General features: G+C 50.3%; 36 non-coding genes across 36 annotated transcripts; all 36 read left to right on the top strand.

Annotated features, from left to right (window-relative positions):
* Window positions 1-259: 259 nt before the first annotated feature.
* On the top strand, window positions 260-331 carry Trnat-cgu (transfer RNA threonine (anticodon CGU)). The gene has a single exon. It is a non-coding gene; the product is annotated as a tRNA-Thr (tRNA).
* A 333-nt stretch (window positions 332-664) lies between these two features.
* Window positions 665-738, top strand: Trnan-guu (transfer RNA asparagine (anticodon GUU)). The gene has a single exon. It is a non-coding gene; the product is annotated as a tRNA-Asn (tRNA).
* Window positions 739-1425: 687 nt separating this feature from the next.
* On the top strand, window positions 1426-1497 carry Trnat-cgu (transfer RNA threonine (anticodon CGU)). The gene has a single exon. It is a non-coding gene; the product is annotated as a tRNA-Thr (tRNA).
* Window positions 1498-2001: 504 nt separating this feature from the next.
* Window positions 2002-2075, top strand: Trnan-guu (transfer RNA asparagine (anticodon GUU)). Its single transcript has one exon. It is a non-coding gene; the product is annotated as a tRNA-Asn (tRNA).
* A 687-nt stretch (window positions 2076-2762) lies between these two features.
* Window positions 2763-2834, top strand: Trnat-cgu (transfer RNA threonine (anticodon CGU)). Its single transcript has one exon. It is a non-coding gene; the product is annotated as a tRNA-Thr (tRNA).
* A 333-nt stretch (window positions 2835-3167) lies between these two features.
* On the top strand, window positions 3168-3241 carry Trnan-guu (transfer RNA asparagine (anticodon GUU)). The gene has a single exon. It is a non-coding gene; the product is annotated as a tRNA-Asn (tRNA).
* A 687-nt stretch (window positions 3242-3928) lies between these two features.
* On the top strand, window positions 3929-4000 carry Trnat-cgu (transfer RNA threonine (anticodon CGU)). The gene has a single exon. It is a non-coding gene; the product is annotated as a tRNA-Thr (tRNA).
* Window positions 4001-4504: 504 nt separating this feature from the next.
* On the top strand, window positions 4505-4578 carry Trnan-guu (transfer RNA asparagine (anticodon GUU)). Its single transcript has one exon. It is a non-coding gene; the product is annotated as a tRNA-Asn (tRNA).
* Window positions 4579-5265: 687 nt separating this feature from the next.
* On the top strand, window positions 5266-5337 carry Trnat-cgu (transfer RNA threonine (anticodon CGU)). Its single transcript has one exon. It is a non-coding gene; the product is annotated as a tRNA-Thr (tRNA).
* A 333-nt stretch (window positions 5338-5670) lies between these two features.
* Trnan-guu (transfer RNA asparagine (anticodon GUU)) lies at window positions 5671-5744 on the top strand. The gene has a single exon. It is a non-coding gene; the product is annotated as a tRNA-Asn (tRNA).
* A 687-nt stretch (window positions 5745-6431) lies between these two features.
* On the top strand, window positions 6432-6503 carry Trnat-cgu (transfer RNA threonine (anticodon CGU)). The gene has a single exon. It is a non-coding gene; the product is annotated as a tRNA-Thr (tRNA).
* A 333-nt stretch (window positions 6504-6836) lies between these two features.
* Trnan-guu (transfer RNA asparagine (anticodon GUU)) lies at window positions 6837-6910 on the top strand. The gene has a single exon. It is a non-coding gene; the product is annotated as a tRNA-Asn (tRNA).
* A 687-nt stretch (window positions 6911-7597) lies between these two features.
* Window positions 7598-7669, top strand: Trnat-cgu (transfer RNA threonine (anticodon CGU)). Its single transcript has one exon. It is a non-coding gene; the product is annotated as a tRNA-Thr (tRNA).
* Window positions 7670-8173: 504 nt separating this feature from the next.
* Trnan-guu (transfer RNA asparagine (anticodon GUU)) lies at window positions 8174-8247 on the top strand. Its single transcript has one exon. It is a non-coding gene; the product is annotated as a tRNA-Asn (tRNA).
* A 687-nt stretch (window positions 8248-8934) lies between these two features.
* On the top strand, window positions 8935-9006 carry Trnat-cgu (transfer RNA threonine (anticodon CGU)). Its single transcript has one exon. It is a non-coding gene; the product is annotated as a tRNA-Thr (tRNA).
* Window positions 9007-9339: 333 nt separating this feature from the next.
* On the top strand, window positions 9340-9413 carry Trnan-guu (transfer RNA asparagine (anticodon GUU)). Its single transcript has one exon. It is a non-coding gene; the product is annotated as a tRNA-Asn (tRNA).
* Window positions 9414-10100: 687 nt separating this feature from the next.
* On the top strand, window positions 10101-10172 carry Trnat-cgu (transfer RNA threonine (anticodon CGU)). The gene has a single exon. It is a non-coding gene; the product is annotated as a tRNA-Thr (tRNA).
* Window positions 10173-10505: 333 nt separating this feature from the next.
* On the top strand, window positions 10506-10579 carry Trnan-guu (transfer RNA asparagine (anticodon GUU)). The gene has a single exon. It is a non-coding gene; the product is annotated as a tRNA-Asn (tRNA).
* Window positions 10580-11266: 687 nt separating this feature from the next.
* On the top strand, window positions 11267-11338 carry Trnat-cgu (transfer RNA threonine (anticodon CGU)). Its single transcript has one exon. It is a non-coding gene; the product is annotated as a tRNA-Thr (tRNA).
* A 504-nt stretch (window positions 11339-11842) lies between these two features.
* On the top strand, window positions 11843-11916 carry Trnan-guu (transfer RNA asparagine (anticodon GUU)). The gene has a single exon. It is a non-coding gene; the product is annotated as a tRNA-Asn (tRNA).
* Window positions 11917-12603: 687 nt separating this feature from the next.
* On the top strand, window positions 12604-12675 carry Trnat-cgu (transfer RNA threonine (anticodon CGU)). Its single transcript has one exon. It is a non-coding gene; the product is annotated as a tRNA-Thr (tRNA).
* A 333-nt stretch (window positions 12676-13008) lies between these two features.
* Window positions 13009-13082, top strand: Trnan-guu (transfer RNA asparagine (anticodon GUU)). The gene has a single exon. It is a non-coding gene; the product is annotated as a tRNA-Asn (tRNA).
* A 687-nt stretch (window positions 13083-13769) lies between these two features.
* Window positions 13770-13841, top strand: Trnat-cgu (transfer RNA threonine (anticodon CGU)). The gene has a single exon. It is a non-coding gene; the product is annotated as a tRNA-Thr (tRNA).
* A 333-nt stretch (window positions 13842-14174) lies between these two features.
* On the top strand, window positions 14175-14248 carry Trnan-guu (transfer RNA asparagine (anticodon GUU)). The gene has a single exon. It is a non-coding gene; the product is annotated as a tRNA-Asn (tRNA).
* Window positions 14249-14935: 687 nt separating this feature from the next.
* On the top strand, window positions 14936-15007 carry Trnat-cgu (transfer RNA threonine (anticodon CGU)). The gene has a single exon. It is a non-coding gene; the product is annotated as a tRNA-Thr (tRNA).
* A 333-nt stretch (window positions 15008-15340) lies between these two features.
* Trnan-guu (transfer RNA asparagine (anticodon GUU)) lies at window positions 15341-15414 on the top strand. The gene has a single exon. It is a non-coding gene; the product is annotated as a tRNA-Asn (tRNA).
* Window positions 15415-16101: 687 nt separating this feature from the next.
* On the top strand, window positions 16102-16173 carry Trnat-cgu (transfer RNA threonine (anticodon CGU)). Its single transcript has one exon. It is a non-coding gene; the product is annotated as a tRNA-Thr (tRNA).
* A 333-nt stretch (window positions 16174-16506) lies between these two features.
* On the top strand, window positions 16507-16580 carry Trnan-guu (transfer RNA asparagine (anticodon GUU)). Its single transcript has one exon. It is a non-coding gene; the product is annotated as a tRNA-Asn (tRNA).
* A 687-nt stretch (window positions 16581-17267) lies between these two features.
* Window positions 17268-17339, top strand: Trnat-cgu (transfer RNA threonine (anticodon CGU)). The gene has a single exon. It is a non-coding gene; the product is annotated as a tRNA-Thr (tRNA).
* Window positions 17340-17672: 333 nt separating this feature from the next.
* Window positions 17673-17746, top strand: Trnan-guu (transfer RNA asparagine (anticodon GUU)). The gene has a single exon. It is a non-coding gene; the product is annotated as a tRNA-Asn (tRNA).
* Window positions 17747-18433: 687 nt separating this feature from the next.
* On the top strand, window positions 18434-18505 carry Trnat-cgu (transfer RNA threonine (anticodon CGU)). Its single transcript has one exon. It is a non-coding gene; the product is annotated as a tRNA-Thr (tRNA).
* Window positions 18506-19009: 504 nt separating this feature from the next.
* Trnan-guu (transfer RNA asparagine (anticodon GUU)) lies at window positions 19010-19083 on the top strand. Its single transcript has one exon. It is a non-coding gene; the product is annotated as a tRNA-Asn (tRNA).
* A 687-nt stretch (window positions 19084-19770) lies between these two features.
* Window positions 19771-19842, top strand: Trnat-cgu (transfer RNA threonine (anticodon CGU)). Its single transcript has one exon. It is a non-coding gene; the product is annotated as a tRNA-Thr (tRNA).
* Window positions 19843-20175: 333 nt separating this feature from the next.
* On the top strand, window positions 20176-20249 carry Trnan-guu (transfer RNA asparagine (anticodon GUU)). The gene has a single exon. It is a non-coding gene; the product is annotated as a tRNA-Asn (tRNA).
* A 687-nt stretch (window positions 20250-20936) lies between these two features.
* On the top strand, window positions 20937-21008 carry Trnat-cgu (transfer RNA threonine (anticodon CGU)). The gene has a single exon. It is a non-coding gene; the product is annotated as a tRNA-Thr (tRNA).
* Window positions 21009-21341: 333 nt separating this feature from the next.
* Trnan-guu (transfer RNA asparagine (anticodon GUU)) lies at window positions 21342-21415 on the top strand. The gene has a single exon. It is a non-coding gene; the product is annotated as a tRNA-Asn (tRNA).
* The last annotated feature ends 636 nt before the right edge of the window (window positions 21416-22051 follow it).

Genomic DNA, 22051 nt, shown 5'->3' with positions numbered 1-22051 from the left:
GAGCCGAAAGGTGCATTTCGCAGTCGAGCCACGCTATCCCACAAGCTGTGCACTAGGTCAGGATTGTGCAGACCGCAAACTTCTGGTGGCCCGACGCTCGTCGTCGATCGTAAGGGCGAAACAGTCAAGAGATTTGGAAAACGGCAATGTGGACACCCCCAGCAGCAGCTGTGTGCCAAATCCGATATCTGGTCGAGGGCTGCAAGATTCAGTATGATGAAGTGACAATTCGGGGATAGCTCGCAAACGCTAAGCTGCCGCCTTCTTAGCTCAGTGGTAGAGCACTGGTCTCGTAAACCAGGGGTCGTGAGTTCGAACCTCACAGAAGGCATTCATTTTTTTAACCTTCCTGCAAGGAGCGGAGCTATCTCGAGCAGCATCTAACACATGGCAGTACACTGAATGAAAGGGATGTTCTACAACCTATGACAAGTATTCTACTGGCCTCAGAGGTTTTCTGAATGCATAGGCACAACAGTGGTTTGTATGCATTTTGCAGTATAATGTCATGCTTGGCGATGTCATTCGTTTACGAGCCTCGCTACAGTGTGCATGCACGTTATCCATGTGAAGAGGCGCAAGCAGATGCTACCATTCTGCGAGATTCCTGCAGAAGGTATACGAATTGCGTTGATATACAGAGCACAAGGGAACCAAAGTCAAGGCCTCCGTGGCGCAATCGGCTAGCGCGTTCGGCTGTTAACCGAAAGGTTGGTGGTTCGAGCCCACCCGGGGGCGAAATCGTTTTAACCGGCACCGAGGTGAGGACATACGTCAACTTTGTTAGAGATACACAGCTAGCGTGACAATTTGGCTGTGTTTGAGTGATGCCACACAGCCTTATACACATTCAGCCAAGTGACACTGTAGGTAAAAACATGGCCCTACACAGACGTTCTACTGTTTTCCTATTTATTCGCCATGTGTGACTGCAGTAGAGCGACGCCCACTACAAAAGACGTATTCTTTACATTCAATTTCAGCGTATACGTCGCGACTGCCATATGACAGGGCCTGTCTCTCGATGTCGATTTGTATTTGGTGTCTCTTAAGTGTCGGTCTGCAGTGGGCCGCTGTTGGCCGAGAGACGTGCAGTCGCCTTACATGAAGCCCCATGGGCAACGCCAGTGCCACTGTGGACAACAGCATACTGTAGCCAGAGAGAGGAGCCGAAAGGTGCATTTCGCAGTCGAGCCACGCTATCCCACAAGCTGTGCACTAGGTCAGGATTGTGCAGACCGCAAACTTCTGGTGGCCCGACGCTCGTCGTCGATCGTAAGGGCGAAACAGTCAAGAGATTTGGAAAACGGCAATGTGGACACCCCCAGCAGCAGCTGTGTGCCAAATCCGATATCTGGTCGAGGGCTGCAAGATTCAGTATGATGAAGTGACAATTCGGGGATAGCTCGCAAACGCTAAGCTGCCGCCTTCTTAGCTCAGTGGTAGAGCACTGGTCTCGTAAACCAGGGGTCGTGAGTTCGAACCTCACAGAAGGCATTCATTTTTTTAACCTTCCTGCAAGGAGCGGAGCTATCTCGAGCAGCATCTAACACATGGCAGTACACTGAATGAAAGGGATGTTCTACAACCTATGACAAGTATTCTACTGGCCTCAGAGGTTTTCTGAATGCATAGGCACAACAGTGGTTTGTATGCATTTTGCAGTATAATGTCATGCTTGGCGATGTCATTCGTTTACGAGCCTCGCTACAGTGTGCATGCACGTTATCCATGTGAAGAGGCGCAAGCAGATGCTACCATTCTGCGAGATTCCTGCAGAAGGTATACGAATTGAGTTGATATACAGAGCACAAGTGGTTTGTATGCATTTTGCAGTATAATGTCATGCTTGGCGATGTCATTCGTTTACGAGCCTCGCTACAGTGTGCATGCACGTTATCCATGTGAAGAGGCGCAAGCAGATGCTACCATTCTGCGAGATTCCTGCAGAAGGTATACGAATTGCGTTGATATACAGAGCACAAGGGAACCAAAGTCAAGGCCTCCGTGGCGCAATCGGCTAGCGCGTTCGGCTGTTAACCGAAAGGTTGGTGGTTCGAGCCCACCCGGGGGCGAAATCGTTTTAACCGGCACCGAGGTGAGGACATACGTCAACTTTGTTAGAGATACACAGCTAGCGTGACAATTTGGCTGTGTTTGAGTGATGCCACACAGCCTTATACACATTCAGCCAAGTGACACTGTAGGTAAAAACATGGCCCTACACAGACGTTCTACTGTTTTCCTATTTATTCGCCATGTGTGACTGCAGTAGAGCGACGCCCACTACAAAAGACGTATTCTTTACATTCAATTTCAGCGTATACGTCGCGACTGCCATATGACAGGGCCTGTCTCTCGATGTCGATTTGTATTTGGTGTCTCTTAAGTGTCGGTCTGCAGTGGGCCGCTGTTGGCCGAGAGACGTGCAGTCGCCTTACATGAAGCCCCATGGGCAACGCCAGTGCCACTGTGGACAACAGCATACTGTAGCCAGAGAGAGGAGCCGAAAGGTGCATTTCGCAGTCGAGCCACGCTATCCCACAAGCTGTGCACTAGGTCAGGGTTGTGCAGACCGCAAACTTCTGGTGGCCCGACGCTCGTCGTCGATCGTAAGGGCGAAACAGTCAAGAGATTTGGAAAACGGCAATGTGGACACCCCCAGCAGCAGCTGTGTGCCAAATCCGATATCTGGTCGAGGGCTGCAAGATTCAGTATGATGAAGTGACAATTCGGGGATAGCTCGCAAACGCTAAGCTGCCGCCTTCTTAGCTCAGTGGTAGAGCACTGGTCTCGTAAACCAGGGGTCGTGAGTTCGAACCTCACAGAAGGCATTCATTTTTTTAACCTTCCTGCAAGGAGCGGAGCTATCTCGAGCAGCATCTAACACATGGCAGTACACTGAATGAAAGGGATGTTCTACAACCTATGACAAGTATTCTACTGGCCTCAGAGGTTTTCTGAATGCATAGGCACAACAGTGGTTTGTATGCATTTTGCAGTATAATGTCATGCTTGGCGATGTCATTCGTTTACGAGCCTCGCTACAGTGTGCATGCACGTTATCCATGTGAAGAGGCGCAAGCAGATGCTACCATTCTGCGAGATTCCTGCAGAAGGTATACGAATTGCGTTGATATACAGAGCACAAGGGAGCCAAAGTCAAGGCCTCCGTGGCGCAATCGGCTAGCGCGTTCGGCTGTTAACCGAAAGGTTGGTGGTTCGAGCCCACCCGGGGGCGAAATCGTTTTAACCGGCACCGAGGTGAGGACATACGTCAACTTTGTTAGAGATACACAGCTAGCGTGACAATTTGGCTGTGTTTGAGTGATGCCACACAGCCTTATACACATTCAGCCAAGTGACACTGTAGGTAAAAACATGGCCCTACACAGACGTTCTACTGTTTTCCTATTTATTCGCCATGTGTGACTGCAGTAGAGCGACGCCCACTACAAAAGACGTATTCTTTACATTCAATTTCAGCGTATACGTCGCGACTGCCATATGACAGGGCCTGTCTCTCGATGTCGATTTGTATTTGGTGTCTCTTAAGTGTCGGTCTGCAGTGGGCCGCTGTTGGCCGAGAGACGTGCAGTCGCCTTACATGAAGCCCCATGGGCAACGCCAGTGCCACTGTGGACAACAGCATACTGTAGCCAGAGAGAGGAGCCGAAAGGTGCATTTCGCAGTCGAGCCACGCTATCCCACAAGCTGTGCACTAGGTCAGGATTGTGCAGACCGCAAACTTCTGGTGGCCCGACGCTCGTCGTCGATCGTAAGGGCGAAACAGTCAAGAGATTTGGAAAACGGCAATGTGGACACCCCCAGCAGCAGCTGTGTGCCAAATCCGATATCTGGTCGAGGGCTGCAAGATTCAGTATGATGAAGTGACAATTCGGGGATAGCTCGCAAACGCTAAGCTGCCGCCTTCTTAGCTCAGTGGTAGAGCACTGGTCTCGTAAACCAGGGGTCGTGAGTTCGAACCTCACAGAAGGCATTCATTTTTTTAACCTTCCTGCAAGGAGCGGAGCTATCTCGAGCAGCATCTAACACATGGCAGTACACTGAATGAAAGGGATGTTCTACAACCTATGACAAGTATTCTACTGGCCTCAGAGGTTTTCTGAATGCATAGGCACAACAGTGGTTTGTATGCATTTTGCAGTATAATGTCATGCTTGGCGATGTCATTCGTTTACGAGCCTCGCTACAGTGTGCATGCACGTTATCCATGTGAAGAGGCGCAAGCAGATGCTACCATTCTGCGAGATTCCTGCAGAAGGTATACGAATTGAGTTGATATACAGAGCACAAGTGGTTTGTATGCATTTTGCAGTATAATGTCATGCTTGGCGATGTCATTCGTTTACGAGCCTCGCTACAGTGTGCATGCACGTTATCCATGTGAAGAGGCGCAAGCAGATGCTACCATTCTGCGAGATTCCTGCAGAAGGTATACGAATTGCGTTGATATACAGAGCACAAGGGAACCAAAGTCAAGGCCTCCGTGGCGCAATCGGCTAGCGCGTTCGGCTGTTAACCGAAAGGTTGGTGGTTCGAGCCCACCCGGGGGCGAAATCGTTTTAACCGGCACCGAGGTGAGGACATACGTCAACTTTGTTAGAGATACACAGCTAGCGTGACAATTTGGCTGTGTTTGAGTGATGCCACACAGCCTTATACACATTCAGCCAAGTGACACTGTAGGTAAAAACATGGCCCTACACAGACGTTCTACTGTTTTCCTATTTATTCGCCATGTGTGACTGCAGTAGAGCGACGCCCACTACAAAAGACGTATTCTTTACATTCAATTTCAGCGTATACGTCGCGACTGCCATATGACAGGGCCTGTCTCTCGATGTCGATTTGTATTTGGTGTCTCTTAAGTGTCGGTCTGCAGTGGGCCGCTGTTGGCCGAGAGACGTGCAGTCGCCTTACATGAAGCCCCATGGGCAACGCCAGTGCCACTGTGGACAACAGCATACTGTAGCCAGAGAGAGGAGCCGAAAGGTGCATTTCGCAGTCGAGCCACGCTATCCCACAAGCTGTGCACTAGGTCAGGATTGTGCAGACCGCAAACTTCTGGTGGCCCGACGCTCGTCGTCGATCGTAAGGGCGAAACAGTCAAGAGATTTGGAAAACGGCAATGTGGACACCCCCAGCAGCAGCTGTGTGCCAAATCCGATATCTGGTCGAGGGCTGCAAGATTCAGTATGATGAAGTGACAATTCGGGGATAGCTCGCAAACGCTAAGCTGCCGCCTTCTTAGCTCAGTGGTAGAGCACTGGTCTCGTAAACCAGGGGTCGTGAGTTCGAACCTCACAGAAGGCATTCATTTTTTTAACCTTCCTGCAAGGAGCGGAGCTATCTCGAGCAGCATCTAACACATGGCAGTACACTGAATGAAAGGGATGTTCTACAACCTATGACAAGTATTCTACTGGCCTCAGAGGTTTTCTGAATGCATAGGCACAACAGTGGTTTGTATGCATTTTGCAGTATAATGTCATGCTTGGCGATGTCATTCGTTTACGAGCCTCGCTACAGTGTGCATGCACGTTATCCATGTGAAGAGGCGCAAGCAGATGCTACCATTCTGCGAGATTCCTGCAGAAGGTATACGAATTGCGTTGATATACAGAGCACAAGGGAGCCAAAGTCAAGGCCTCCGTGGCGCAATCGGCTAGCGCGTTCGGCTGTTAACCGAAAGGTTGGTGGTTCGAGCCCACCCGGGGGCGAAATCGTTTTAACCGGCACCGAGGTGAGGACATACGTCAACTTTGTTAGAGATACACAGCTAGCGTGACAATTTGGCTGTGTTTGAGTGATGCCACACAGCCTTATACACATTCAGCCAAGTGACACTGTAGGTAAAAACATGGCCCTACACAGACGTTCTACTGTTTTCCTATTTATTCGCCATGTGTGACTGCAGTAGAGCGACGCCCACTACAAAAGACGTATTCTTTACATTCAATTTCAGCGTATACGTCGCGACTGCCATATGACAGGGCCTGTCTCTCGATGTCGATTTGTATTTGGTGTCTCTTAAGTGTCGGTCTGCAGTGGGCCGCTGTTGGCCGAGAGACGTGCAGTCGCCTTACATGAAGCCCCATGGGCAACGCCAGTGCCACTGTGGACAACAGCATACTGTAGCCAGAGAGAGGAGCCGAAAGGTGCATTTCGCAGTCGAGCCACGCTATCCCACAAGCTGTGCACTAGGTCAGGATTGTGCAGACCGCAAACTTCTGGTGGCCCGACGCTCGTCGTCGATCGTAAGGGCGAAACAGTCAAGAGATTTGGAAAACGGCAATGTGGACACCCCCAGCAGCAGCTGTGTGCCAAATCCGATATCTGGTCGAGGGCTGCAAGATTCAGTATGATGAAGTGACAATTCGGGGATAGCTCGCAAACGCTAAGCTGCCGCCTTCTTAGCTCAGTGGTAGAGCACTGGTCTCGTAAACCAGGGGTCGTGAGTTCGAACCTCACAGAAGGCATTCATTTTTTTAACCTTCCTGCAAGGAGCGGAGCTATCTCGAGCAGCATCTAACACATGGCAGTACACTGAATGAAAGGGATGTTCTACAACCTATGACAAGTATTCTACTGGCCTCAGAGGTTTTCTGAATGCATAGGCACAACAGTGGTTTGTATGCATTTTGCAGTATAATGTCATGCTTGGCGATGTCATTCGTTTACGAGCCTCGCTACAGTGTGCATGCACGTTATCCATGTGAAGAGGCGCAAGCAGATGCTACCATTCTGCGAGATTCCTGCAGAAGGTATACGAATTGCGTTGATATACAGAGCACAAGGGAGCCAAAGTCAAGGCCTCCGTGGCGCAATCGGCTAGCGCGTTCGGCTGTTAACCGAAAGGTTGGTGGTTCGAGCCCACCCGGGGGCGAAATCGTTTTAACCGGCACCGAGGTGAGGACATACGTCAACTTTGTTAGAGATACACAGCTAGCGTGACAATTTGGCTGTGTTTGAGTGATGCCACACAGCCTTATACACATTCAGCCAAGTGACACTGTAGGTAAAAACATGGCCCTACACAGACGTTCTACTGTTTTCCTATTTATTCGCCATGTGTGACTGCAGTAGAGCGACGCCCACTACAAAAGACGTATTCTTTACATTCAATTTCAGCGTATACGTCGCGACTGCCATATGACAGGGCCTGTCTCTCGATGTCGATTTGTATTTGGTGTCTCTTAAGTGTCGGTCTGCAGTGGGCCGCTGTTGGCCGAGAGACGTGCAGTCGCCTTACATGAAGCCCCATGGGCAACGCCAGTGCCACTGTGGACAACAGCATACTGTAGCCAGAGAGAGGAGCCGAAAGGTGCATTTCGCAGTCGAGCCACGCTATCCCACAAGCTGTGCACTAGGTCAGGATTGTGCAGACCGCAAACTTCTGGTGGCCTGACGCTCGTCGTCGATCGTAAGGGCGAAACAGTCAAGAGATTTGGAAAACGGCAATGTGGACACCCCCAGCAGCAGCTGTGTGCCAAATCCGATATCTGGTCGAGGGCTGCAAGATTCAGTATGATGAAGTGACAATTCGGGGATAGCTCGCAAACGCTTAGCTGCCGCCTTCTTAGCTGAGTGGTAGAGCACTGGTCTCGTAAACCAGGGGTCGTGAGTTCGAACCTCACAGAAGGCATTCATTTTTTTAACCTTCCTGCAAGGAGCGGAGCTATCTCGAGCAGCATCTAACACATGGCAGTACACTGAATGAAAGGGATGTTCTACAACCTATGACAAGTATTCTACTGGCCTCAGAGGTTTTCTGAATGCATAGGCACAACAGTGGTTTGTATGCATTTTGCAGTATAATGTCATGCTTGGCGATGTCATTCGTTTACGAGCCTCGCTACAGTGTGCATGCACGTTATCCATGTGAAGAGGCGCAAGCAGATGCTACCATTCTGCGAGATTCCTGCAGAAGGTATACGAATTGAGTTGATATACAGAGCACAAGTGGTTTGTATGCATTTTGCAGTATAATGTCATGCTTGGCGATGTCATTCGTTTACGAGCCTCGCTACAGTGTGCATGCACGTTATCCATGTGAAGAGGCGCAAGCAGATGCTACCATTCTGCGAGATTCCTGCAGAAGGTATACGAATTGCGTTGATATACAGAGCACAAGGGAACCAAAGTCAAGGCCTCCGTGGCGCAATCGGCTAGCGCGTTCGGCTGTTAACCGAAAGGTTGGTGGTTCGAGCCCACCCGGGGGCGAAATCGTTTTAACCGGCACCGAGGTGAGGACATACGTCAACTTTGTTAGAGATACACAGCTAGCGTGACAATTTGGCTGTGTTTGAGTGATGCCACACAGCCTTATACACATTCAGCCAAGTGACACTGTAGGTAAAAACATGGCCCTACACAGACGTTCTACTGTTTTCCTATTTATTCGCCATGTGTGACTGCAGTAGAGCGACGCCCACTACAAAAGACGTATTCTTTACATTCAATTTCAGCGTATACGTCGCGACTGCCATATGACAGGGCCTGTCTCTCGATGTCGATTTGTATTTGGTGTCTCTTAAGTGTCGGTCTGCAGTGGGCCGCTGTTGGCCGAGAGACGTGCAGTCGCCTTACATGAAGCCCCATGGGCAACGCCAGTGCCACTGTGGACAACAGCATACTGTAGCCAGAGAGAGGAGCCGAAAGGTGCATTTCGCAGTCGAGCCACGCTATCCCACAAGCTGTGCACTAGGTCAGGATTGTGCAGACCGCAAACTTCTGGTGGCCCGACGCTCGTCGTCGATCGTAAGGGCGAAACAGTCAAGAGATTTGGAAAACGGCAATGTGGACACCCCCAGCAGCAGCTGTGTGCCAAATCCGATATCTGGTCGAGGGCTGCAAGATTCAGTATGATGAAGTGACAATTCGGGGATAGCTCGCAAACGCTAAGCTGCCGCCTTCTTAGCTCAGTGGTAGAGCACTGGTCTCGTAAACCAGGGGTCGTGAGTTCGAACCTCACAGAAGGCATTCATTTTTTTAACCTTCCTGCAAGGAGCGGAGCTATCTCGAGCAGCATCTAACACATGGCAGTACACTGAATGAAAGGGATGTTCTACAACCTATGACAAGTATTCTACTGGCCTCAGAGGTTTTCTGAATGCATAGGCACAACAGTGGTTTGTATGCATTTTGCAGTATAATGTCATGCTTGGCGATGTCATTCGTTTACGAGCCTCGCTACAGTGTGCATGCACGTTATCCATGTGAAGAGGCGCAAGCAGATGCTACCATTCTGCGAGATTCCTGCAGAAGGTATACGAATTGCGTTGATATACAGAGCACAAGGGAGCCAAAGTCAAGGCCTCCGTGGCGCAATCGGCTAGCGCGTTCGGCTGTTAACCGAAAGGTTGGTGGTTCGAGCCCACCCGGGGGCGAAATCGTTTTAACCGGCACCGAGGTGAGGACATACGTCAACTTTGTTAGAGATACACAGCTAGCGTGACAATTTGGCTGTGTTTGAGTGATGCCACACAGCCTTATACACATTCAGCCAAGTGACACTGTAGGTAAAAACATGGCCCTACACAGACGTTCTACTGTTTTCCTATTTATTCGCCATGTGTGACTGCAGTAGAGCGACGCCCACTACAAAAGACGTATTCTTTACATTCAATTTCAGCGTATACGTCGCGACTGCCATATGACAGGGCCTGTCTCTCGATGTCGATTTGTATTTGGTGTCTCTTAAGTGTCGGTCTGCAGTGGGCCGCTGTTGGCCGAGAGACGTGCAGTCGCCTTACATGAAGCCCCATGGGCAACGCCAGTGCCACTGTGGACAACAGCATACTGTAGCCAGAGAGAGGAGCCGAAAGGTGCATTTCGCAGTCGAGCCACGCTATCCCACAAGCTGTGCACTAGGTCAGGATTGTGCAGACCGCAAACTTCTGGTGGCCCGACGCTCGTCGTCGATCGTAAGGGCGAAACAGTCAAGAGATTTGGAAAACGGCAATGTGGACACCCCCAGCAGCAGCTGTGTGCCAAATCCGATATCTGGTCGAGGGCTGCAAGATTCAGTATGATGAAGTGACAATTCGGGGATAGCTCGCAAACGCTAAGCTGCCGCCTTCTTAGCTCAGTGGTAGAGCACTGGTCTCGTAAACCAGGGGTCGTGAGTTCGAACCTCACAGAAGGCATTCATTTTTTTAACCTTCCTGCAAGGAGCGGAGCTATCTCGAGCAGCATCTAACACATGGCAGTACACTGAATGAAAGGGATGTTCTACAACCTATGACAAGTATTCTACTGGCCTCAGAGGTTTTCTGAATGCATAGGCACAACAGTGGTTTGTATGCATTTTGCAGTATAATGTCATGCTTGGCGATGTCATTCGTTTACGAGCCTCGCTACAGTGTGCATGCACGTTATCCATGTGAAGAGGCGCAAGCAGATGCTACCATTCTGCGAGATTCCTGCAGAAGGTATACGAATTGCGTTGATATACAGAGCACAAGGGAGCCAAAGTCAAGGCCTCCGTGGCGCAATCGGCTAGCGCGTTCGGCTGTTAACCGAAAGGTTGGTGGTTCGAGCCCACCCGGGGGCGAAATCGTTTTAACCGGCACCGAGGTGAGGACATACGTCAACTTTGTTAGAGATACACAGCTAGCGTGACAATTTGGCTGTGTTTGAGTGATGCCACACAGCCTTATACACATTCAGCCAAGTGACACTGTAGGTAAAAACATGGCCCTACACAGACGTTCTACTGTTTTCCTATTTATTCGCCATGTGTGACTGCAGTAGAGCGACGCCCACTACAAAAGACGTATTCTTTACATTCAATTTCAGCGTATACGTCGCGACTGCCATATGACAGGGCCTGTCTCTCGATGTCGATTTGTATTTGGTGTCTCTTAAGTGTCGGTCTGCAGTGGGCCGCTGTTGGCCGAGAGACGTGCAGTCGCCTTACATGAAGCCCCATGGGCAACGCCAGTGCCACTGTGGACAACAGCATACTGTAGCCAGAGAGAGGAGCCGAAAGGTGCATTTCGCAGTCGAGCCACGCTATCCCACAAGCTGTGCACTAGGTCAGGATTGTGCAGACCGCAAACTTCTGGTGGCCCGACGCTCGTCGTCGATCGTAAGGGCGAAACAGTCAAGAGATTTGGAAAACGGCAATGTGGACACCCCCAGCAGCAGCTGTGTGCCAAATCCGATATCTGGTCGAGGGCTGCAAGATTCAGTATGATGAAGTGACAATTCGGGGATAGCTCGCAAACGCTAAGCTGCCGCCTTCTTAGCTCAGTGGTAGAGCACTGGTCTCGTAAACCAGGGGTCGTGAGTTCGAACCTCACAGAAGGCATTCATTTTTTTAACCTTCCTGCAAGGAGCGGAGCTATCTCGAGCAGCATCTAACACATGGCAGTACACTGAATGAAAGGGATGTTCTACAACCTATGACAAGTATTCTACTGGCCTCAGAGGTTTTCTGAATGCATAGGCACAACAGTGGTTTGTATGCATTTTGCAGTATAATGTCATGCTTGGCGATGTCATTCGTTTACGAGCCTCGCTACAGTGTGCATGCACGTTATCCATGTGAAGAGGCGCAAGCAGATGCTACCATTCTGCGAGATTCCTGCAGAAGGTATACGAATTGAGTTGATATACAGAGCACAAGTGGTTTGTATGCATTTTGCAGTATAATGTCATGCTTGGCGATGTCATTCGTTTACGAGCCTCGCTACAGTGTGCATGCACGTTATCCATGTGAAGAGGCGCAAGCAGATGCTACCATTCTGCGAGATTCCTGCAGAAGGTATACGAATTGCGTTGATATACAGAGCACAAGGGAACCAAAGTCAAGGCCTCCGTGGCGCAATCGGCTAGCGCGTTCGGCTGTTAACCGAAAGGTTGGTGGTTCGAGCCCACCCGGGGGCGAAATCGTTTTAACCGGCACCGAGGTGAGGACATACGTCAACTTTGTTAGAGATACACAGCTAGCGTGACAATTTGGCTGTGTTTGAGTGATGCCACACAGCCTTATACACATTCAGCCAAGTGACACTGTAGGTAAAAACATGGCCCTACACAGACGTTCTACTGTTTTCCTATTTATTCGCCATGTGTGACTGCAGTAGAGCGACGCCCACTACAAAAGACGTATTCTTTACATTCAATTTCAGCGTATACGTCGCGACTGCCATATGACAGGGCCTGTCTCTCGATGTCGATTTGTATTTGGTGTCTCTTAAGTGTCGGTCTGCAGTGGGCCGCTGTTGGCCGAGAGACGTGCAGTCGCCTTACATGAAGCCCCATGGGCAACGCCAGTGCCACTGTGGACAACAGCATACTGTAGCCAGAGAGAGGAGCCGAAAGGTGCATTTCGCAGTCGAGCCACGCTATCCCACAAGCTGTGCACTAGGTCAGGATTGTGCAGACCGCAAACTTCTGGTGGCCCGACGCTCGTCGTCGATCGTAAGGGCGAAACAGTCAAGAGATTTGGAAAACGGCAATGTGGACACCCCCAGCAGCAGCTGTGTGCCAAATCCGATATCTGGTCGAGGGCTGCAAGATTCAGTATGATGAAGTGACAATTCGGGGATAGCTCGCAAACGCTAAGCTGCCGCCTTCTTAGCTCAGTGGTAGAGCACTGGTCTCGTAAACCAGGGGTCGTGAGTTCGAACCTCACAGAAGGCATTCATTTTTTTAACCTTCCTGCAAGGAGCGGAGCTATCTCGAGCAGCATCTAACACATGGCAGTACACTGAATGAAAGGGATGTTCTACAACCTATGACAAGTATTCTACTGGCCTCAGAGGTTTTCTGAATGCATAGGCACAACAGTGGTTTGTATGCATTTTGCAGTATAATGTCATGCTTGGCGATGTCATTCGTTTACGAGCCTCGCTACAGTGTGCATGCACGTTATCCATGTGAAGAGGCGCAAGCAGATGCTACCATTCTGCGAGATTCCTGCAGAAGGTATACGAATTGCGTTGATATACAGAGCACAAGGGAGCCAAAGTCAAGGCCTCCGTGGCGCAATCGGCTAGCGCGTTCGGCTGTTAACCGAAAGGTTGGTGGTTCGAGCCCACCCGGGGGCGAAATCGTTTTAACCGGCACCGAGGTGAGGACATACGTCAACTTTGTTAGAGATACACAGCTAGCGTGACAATTTGGCTGTGTTTGAGTGATGCCACACAGCCTTATACACATTCAGCCAAGTGACACTGTAGGTAAAAACATGGCCCTACACAGACGTTCTACTGTTTTCCTATTTATTCGCCATGTGTGACTGCAGTAGAGCGACGCCCACTACAAAAGACGTATTCTTTACATTCAATTTCAGCGTATACGTCGCGACTGCCATATGACAGGGCCTGTCTCTCGATGTCGATTTGTATTTGGTGTCTCTTAAGTGTCGGTCTGCAGTGGGCCGCTGTTGGCCGAGAGACGTGCAGTCGCCTTACATGAAGCCCCATGGGCAACGCCAGTGCCACTGTGGACAACAGCATACTGTAGCCAGAGAGAGGAGCCGAAAGGTGCATTTCGCAGTCGAGCCACGCTATCCCACAAGCTGTGCACTAGGTCAGGATTGTGCAGACCGCAAACTTCTGGTGGCCCGACGCTCGTCGTCGATCGTAAGGGCGAAACAGTCAAGAGATTTGGAAAACGGCAATGTGGACACCCCCAGCAGCAGCTGTGTGCCAAATCCGATATCTGGTCGAGGGCTGCAAGATTCAGTATGATGAAGTGACAATTCGGGGATAGCTCGCAAACGCTAAGCTGCCGCCTTCTTAGCTCAGTGGTAGAGCACTGGTCTCGTAAACCAGGGGTCGTGAGTTCGAACCTCACAGAAGGCATTCATTTTTTTAACCTTCCTGCAAGGAGCGGAGCTATCTCGAGCAGCATCTAACACATGGCAGTACACTGAATGAAAGGGATGTTCTACAACCTATGACAAGTATTCTACTGGCCTCAGAGGTTTTCTGAATGCATAGGCACAACAGTGGTTTGTATGCATTTTGCAGTATAATGTCATGCTTGGCGATGTCATTCGTTTACGAGCCTCGCTACAGTGTGCATGCACGTTATCCATGTGAAGAGGCGCAAGCAGATGCTACCATTCTGCGAGATTCCTGCAGAAGGTATACGAATTGCGTTGATATACAGAGCACAAGGGAGCCAAAGTCAAGGCCTCCGTGGCGCAATCGGCTAGCGCGTTCGGCTGTTAACCGAAAGGTTGGTGGTTCGAGCCCACCCGGGGGCGAAATCGTTTTAACCGGCACCGAGGTGAGGACATACGTCAACTTTGTTAGAGATACACAGCTAGCGTGACAATTTGGCTGTGTTTGAGTGATGCCACACAGCCTTATACACATTCAGCCAAGTGACACTGTAGGTAAAAACATGGCCCTACACAGACGTTCTACTGTTTTCCTATTTATTCGCCATGTGTGACTGCAGTAGAGCGACGCCCACTACAAAAGACGTATTCTTTACATTCAATTTCAGCGTATACGTCGCGACTGCCATATGACAGGGCCTGTCTCTCGATGTCGATTTGTATTTGGTGTCTCTTAAGTGTCGGTCTGCAGTGGGCCGCTGTTGGCCGAGAGACGTGCAGTCGCCTTACATGAAGCCCCATGGGCAACGCCAGTGCCACTGTGGACAACAGCATACTGTAGCCAGAGAGAGGAGCCGAAAGGTGCATTTCGCAGTCGAGCCACGCTATCCCACAAGCTGTGCACTAGGTCAGGATTGTGCAGACCGCAAACTTCTGGTGGCCCGACGCTCGTCGTCGATCGTAAGGGCGAAACAGTCAAGAGATTTGGAAAACGGCAATGTGGACACCCCCAGCAGCAGCTGTGTGCCAAATCCGATATCTGGTCGAGGGCTGCAAGATTCAGTATGATGAAGTGACAATTCGGGGATAGCTCGCAAACGCTAAGCTGCCGCCTTCTTAGCTCAGTGGTAGAGCACTGGTCTCGTAAACCAGGGGTCGTGAGTTCGAACCTCACAGAAGGCATTCATTTTTTTAACCTTCCTGCAAGGAGCGGAGCTATCTCGAGCAGCATCTAACACATGGCAGTACACTGAATGAAAGGGATGTTCTACAACCTATGACAAGTATTCTACTGGCCTCAGAGGTTTTCTGAATGCATAGGCACAACAGTGGTTTGTATGCATTTTGCAGTATAATGTCATGCTTGGCGATGTCATTCGTTTACGAGCCTCGCTACAGTGTGCATGCACGTTATCCATGTGAAGAGGCGCAAGCAGATGCTACCATTCTGCGAGATTCCTGCAGAAGGTATACGAATTGCGTTGATATACAGAGCACAAGGGAGCCAAAGTCAAGGCCTCCGTGGCGCAATCGGCTAGCGCGTTCGGCTGTTAACCGAAAGGTTGGTGGTCCGAGCCCACCCGGGGGCGAAATCGTTTTAACCGGCACCGAGGTGAGGACATACGTCAACTTTGTTAGAGATACACAGCTAGCGTGACAATTTGGCTGTGTTTGAGTGATGCCACACAGCCTTATACACATTCAGCCAAGTGACACTGTAGGTAAAAACATGGCCCTACACAGACGTTCTACTGTTTTCCTATTTATTCGCCATGTGTGACTGCAGTAGAGCGACGCCCACTACAAAAGACGTATTCTTTACATTCAATTTCAGCGTATACGTCGCGACTGCCATATGACAGGGCCTGTCTCTCGATGTCGATTTGTATTTGGTGTCTCTTAAGTGTCGGTCTGCAGTGGGCCGCTGTTGGCCGAGAGACGTGCAGTCGCCTTACATGAAGCCCCATGGGCAACGCCAGTGCCACTGTGGACAACAGCATACTGTAGCCAGAGAGAGGAGCCGAAAGGTGCATTTCGCAGTCGAGCCACGCTATCCCACAAGCTGTGCACTAGGTCAGGATTGTGCAGACCGCAAACTTCTGGTGGCCCGACGCTCGTCGTCGATCGTAAGGGCGAAACAGTCAAGAGATTTGGAAAACGGCAATGTGGACACCCCCAGCAGCAGCTGTGTGCCAAATCCGATATCTGGTCGAGGGCTGCAAGATTCAGTATGATGAAGTGACAATTCGGGGATAGCTCGCAAACGCTAAGCTGCCGCCTTCTTAGCTCAGTGGTAGAGCACTGGTCTCGTAAACCAGGGGTCGTGAGTTCGAACCTCACAGAAGGCATTCATTTTTTTAACCTTCCTGCAAGGAGCGGAGCTATCTCGAGCAGCATCTAACACATGGCAGTACACTGAATGAAAGGGATGTTCTACAACCTATGACAAGTATTCTACTGGCCTCAGAGGTTTTCTGAATGCATAGGCACAACAGTGGTTTGTATGCATTTTGCAGTATAATGTCATGCTTGGCGATGTCATTCGTTTACGAGCCTCGCTACAGTGTGCATGCACGTTATCCATGTGAAGAGGCGCAAGCAGATGCTACCATTCTGCGAGATTCCTGCAGAAGGTATACGAATTGCGTTGATATACAGAGCACAAGGGAGCCAAAGTCAAGGCCTCCGTGGCGCAATCGGCTAGCGCGTTCGGCTGTTAACCGAAAGGTTGGTGGTTCGAGCCCACCCGGGGGCGAAATCGTTTTAACCGGCACCGAGGTGAGGACATACGTCAACTTTGTTAGAGATACACAGCTAGCGTGACAATTTGGCTGTGTTTGAGTGATGCCACACAGCCTTATACACATTCAGCCAAGTGACACTGTAGGTAAAAACATGGCCCTACACAGACGTTCTACTGTTTTCCTATTTATTCGCCATGTGTGACTGCAGTAGAGCGACGCCCACTACAAAAGACGTATTCTTTACATTCAATTTCAGCGTATACGTCGCGACTGCCATATGACAGGGCCTGTCTCTCGATGTCGATTTGTATTTGGAGTCTCTTAAGTGTCGGTCTGCAGTGGGCCGCTGTTGGCCGAGAGACGTGCAGTCGCCTTACATGAAGCCCCATGGGCAACGCCAGTGCCACTGTGGACAACAGCATACTGTAGCCAGAGAGAGGAGCCGAAAGGTGCATTTCGCAGTCGAGCCACGCTATCCCACAAGCTGTGCACTAGGTCAGGATTGTGCAGACCGCAAACTTCTGGTGGCCCGACGCTCGTCGTCGATCGTAAGGGCGAAACAGTCAAGAGATTTGGAAAACGGCAATGTGGACACCCCCAGCAGCAGCTGTGTGCCAAATCCGATATCTGGTCGAGGGCTGCAAGATTCAGTATGATGAAGTGACAATTCGGGGATAGCTCGCAAACGCTAAGCTGCCGCCTTCTTAGCTCAGTGGTAGAGCACTGGTCTCGTAAACCAGGGGTCGTGAGTTCGAACCTCACAGAAGGCATTCATTTTTTTAACCTTCCTGCAAGGAGCGGAGCTATCTCGAGCAGCATCTAACACATGGCAGTACACTGAATGAAAGGGATGTTCTACAACCTATGACAAGTATTCTACTGGCCTCAGAGGTTTTCTGAATGCATAGGCACAACAGTGGTTTGTATGCATTTTGCAGTATAATGTCATGCTTGGCGATGTCATTCGTTTACGAGCCTCGCTACAGTGTGCATGCACGTTATCCATGTGAAGAGGCGCAAGCAGATGCTACCATTCTGCGAGATTCCTGCAGAAGGTATACGAATTGCGTTGATATACAGAGCACAAGGGAGCCAAAGTCAAGGCCTCCGTGGCGCAATCGGCTAGCGCGTTCGGCTGTTAACCGAAAGGTTGGTGGTTCGAGCCCACCCGGGGGCGAAATCGTTTTAACCGGCACCGAGGTGAGGACATACGTCAACTTTGTTAGAGATACACAGCTAGCGTGACAATTTGGCTGTGTTTGAGTGATGCCACACAGCCTTATACACATTCAGCCAAGTGACACTGTAGGTAAAAACATGGCCCTACACAGACGTTCTACTGTTTTCCTATTTATTCGCCATGTGTGACTGCAGTAGAGCGACGCCCACTACAAAAGACGTATTCTTTACATTCAATTTCAGCGTATACGTCGCGACTGCCATATGACAGGGCCTGTCTCTCGATGTCGATTTGTATTTGGTGTCTCTTAAGTGTCGGTCTGCAGTGGGCCGCTGTTGGCCGAGAGACGTGCAGTCGCCTTACATGAAGCCCCATGGGCAACGCCAGTGCCACTGTGGACAACAGCATACTGTAGCCAGAGAGAGGAGCCGAAAGGTGCATTTCGCAGTCGAGCCACGCTATCCCACAAGCTGTGCACTAGGTCAGGATTGTGCAGACCGCAAACTTCTGGTGGCCCGACGCTCGTCGTCGATCGTAAGGGCGAAACAGTCAAGAGATTTGGAAAACGGCAATGTGGACACCCCCAGCAGCAGCTGTGTGCCAAATCCGATATCTGGTCGAGGGCTGCAAGATTCAGTATGATGAAGTGACAATTCGGGGATAGCTCGCAAACGCTAAGCTGCCGCCTTCTTAGCTCAGTGGTAGAGCACTGGTCTCGTAAACCAGGGGTCGTGAGTTCGAACCTCACAGAAGGCATTCATTTTTTTAACCTTCCTGCAAGGAGCGGAGCTATCTCGAGCAGCATCTAACACATGGCAGTACACTGAATGAAAGGGATGTTCTACAACCTATGACAAGTATTCTACTGGCCTCAGAGGTTTTCTGAATGCATAGGCACAACAGTGGTTTGTATGCATTTTGCAGTATAATGTCATGCTTGGCGATGTCATTCGTTTACGAGCCTCGCTACAGTGTGCATGCACGTTATCCATGTGAAGAGGCGCAAGCAGATGCTACCATTCTGCGAGATTCCTGCAGAAGGTATACGAATTGAGTTGATATACAGAGCACAAGTGGTTTGTATGCATTTTGCAGTATAATGTCATGCTTGGCGATGTCATTCGTTTACGAGCCTCGCTACAGTGTGCATGCACGTTATCCATGTGAAGAGGCGCAAGCAGATGCTACCATTCTGCGAGATTCCTGCAGAAGGTATACGAATTGCGTTGATATACAGAGCACAAGGGAACCAAAGTCAAGGCCTCCGTGGCGCAATCGGCTAGCGCGTTCGGCTGTTAACCGAAAGGTTGGTGGTTCGAGCCCACCCGGGGGCGAAATCGTTTTAACCGGCACCGAGGTGAGGACATACGTCAACTTTGTTAGAGATACACAGCTAGCGTGACAATTTGGCTGTGTTTGAGTGATGCCACACAGCCTTATACACATTCAGCCAAGTGACACTGTAGGTAAAAACATGGCCCTACACAGACGTTCTACTGTTTTCCTATTTATTCGCCATGTGTGACTGCAGTAGAGCGACGCCCACTACAAAAGACGTATTCTTTACATTCAATTTCAGCGTATACGTCGCGACTGCCATATGACAGGGCCTGTCTCTCGATGTCGATTTGTATTTGGTGTCTCTTAAGTGTCGGTCTGCAGTGGGCCGCTGTTGGCCGAGAGACGTGCAGTCGCCTTACATGAAGCCCCATGGGCAACGCCAGTGCCACTGTGGACAACAGCATACTGTAGCCAGAGAGAGGAGCCGAAAGGTGCATTTCGCAGTCGAGCCACGCTATCCCACAAGCTGTGCACTAGGTCAGGATTGTGCAGACCGCAAACTTCTGGTGGCCCGACGCTCGTCGTCGATCGTAAGGGCGAAACAGTCAAGAGATTTGGAAAACGGCAATGTGGACACCCCCAGCAGCAGCTGTGTGCCAAATCCGATATCTGGTCGAGGGCTGCAAGATTCAGTATGATGAAGTGACAATTCGGGGATAGCTCGCAAACGCTAAGCTGCCGCCTTCTTAGCTCAGTGGTAGAGCACTGGTCTCGTAAACCAGGGGTCGTGAGTTCGAACCTCACAGAAGGCATTCATTTTTTTAACCTTCCTGCAAGGAGCGGAGCTATCTCGAGCAGCATCTAACACATGGCAGTACACTGAATGAAAGGGATGTTCTACAACCTATGACAAGTATTCTACTGGCCTCAGAGGTTTTCTGAATGCATAGGCACAACAGTGGTTTGTATGCATTTTGCAGTATAATGTCATGCTTGGCGATGTCATTCGTTTACGAGCCTCGCTACAGTGTGCATGCACGTTATCCATGTGAAGAGGCGCAAGCAGATGCTACCATTCTGCGAGATTCCTGCAGAAGGTATACGAATTGCGTTGATATACAGAGCACAAGGGAGCCAAAGTCAAGGCCTCCGTGGCGCAATCGGCTAGCGCGTTCGGCTGTTAACCGAAAGGTTGGTGGTTCGAGCCCACCCGGGGGCGAAATCGTTTTAACCGGCACCGAGGTGAGGACATACGTCAACTTTGTTAGAGATACACAGCTAGCGTGACAATTTGGCTGTGTTTGAGTGATGCCACACAGCCTTATACACATTCAGCCAAGTGACACTGTAGGTAAAAACATGGCCCTACACAGACGTTCTACTGTTTTCCTATTTATTCGCCATGTGTGACTGCAGTAGAGCGACGCCCACTACAAAAGACGTATTCTTTACATTCAATTTCAGCGTATACGTCGCGACTGCCATATGACAGGGCCTGTCTCTCGATGTCGATTTGTATTTGGTGTCTCTTAAGTGTCGGTCTGCAGTGGGCCGCTGTTGGCCGAGAGACGTGCAGTCGCCTTACATGAAGCCCCATGGGCAACGCCAGTGCCACTGTGGACAACAGCATACTGTAGCCAGAGAGAGGAGCCGAAAGGTGCATTTCGCAGTCGAGCCACGCTATCCCACAAGCTGTGCACTAGGTCAGGATTGTGCAGACCGCAAACTTCTGGTGGCCCGACGCTCGTCGTCGATCGTAAGGGCGAAACAGTCAAGAGATTTGGAAAACGGCAATGTGGACACCCCCAGCAGCAGCTGTGTGCCAAATCCGATATCTGGTCGAGGGCTGCAAGATTCAGTATGATGAAGTGACAATTCGGGGATAGCTCGCAAACGCTAAGCTGCCGCCTTCTTAGCTCAGTGGTAGAGCACTGGTCTCGTAAACCAGGGGTCGTGAGTTCGAACCTCACAGAAGGCATTCATTTTTTTAACCTTCCTGCAAGGAGCGGAGCTATCTCGAGCAGCATCTAACACATGGCAGTACACTGAATGAAAGGGATGTTCTACAACCTATGACAAGTATTCTACTGGCCTCAGAGGTTTTCTGAATGCATAGGCACAACAGTGGTTTGTATGCATTTTGCAGTATAATGTCATGCTTGGCGATGTCATTCGTTTACGAGCCTCGCTACAGTGTGCATGCACGTTATCCATGTGAAGAGGCGCAAGCAGATGCTACCATTCTGCGAGATTCCTGCAGAAGGTATACGAATTGCGTTGATATACAGAGCACAAGGGAGCCAAAGTCAAGGCCTCCGTGGCGCAATCGGCTAGCGCGTTCGGCTGTTAACCGAAAGGTTGGTGGTCCGAGCCCACCCGGGGGCGAAATCGTTTTAACCGGCACCGAGGTGAGGACATACGTCAACTTTGTTAGAGATACACAGCTAGCGTGACAATTTGGCTGTGTTTGAGTGATGCCACACAGCCTTATACACATTCAGCCAAGTGACACTGTAGGTAAAAACATGGCCCTACACAGACGTTCTACTGTTTTCCTATTTATTCGCCATGTGTGACTGCAGTAGAGCGACGCCCACTACAAAAGACGTATTCTTTACATTCAATTTCAGCGTATACGTCGCGACTGCCATATGACAGGGCCTGTCTCTCGATGTCGATTTGTATTTGGTGTCTCTTAAGTGTCGGTCTGCAGTGGGCCGCTGTTGGCCGAGAGACGTGCAGTCGCCTTACATGAAGCCCCATGGGCAACGCCAGTGCCACTGTGGACAACAGCATACTGTAGCCAGAGAGAGGAGCCGAAAGGTGCATTTCGCAGTCGAGCCACGCTATCCCACAAGCTGTGCACTAGGTCAGGATTGTGCAGACCGCAAACTTCTGGTGGCCCGACGCTCGTCGTCGATCGTAAGGGCGAAACAGTCAAGAGATTTGGAAAACGGCAATGTGGACACCCCCAGCAGCAGCTGTGTGCCAAATCCGATATCTGGTCGAGGGCTGCAAGAT

This window comes from Schistocerca nitens, chromosome 6 (genome assembly GCF_023898315.1).
Source record: "Schistocerca nitens isolate TAMUIC-IGC-003100 chromosome 6, iqSchNite1.1, whole genome shotgun sequence".
Taxonomy (NCBI): Eukaryota; Metazoa; Arthropoda; class Insecta; order Orthoptera; family Acrididae; genus Schistocerca; species Schistocerca nitens.
Note: the sequence above shows the minus strand (reverse complement) of the source record. Positions and strands in the feature narration are given on the sequence as shown.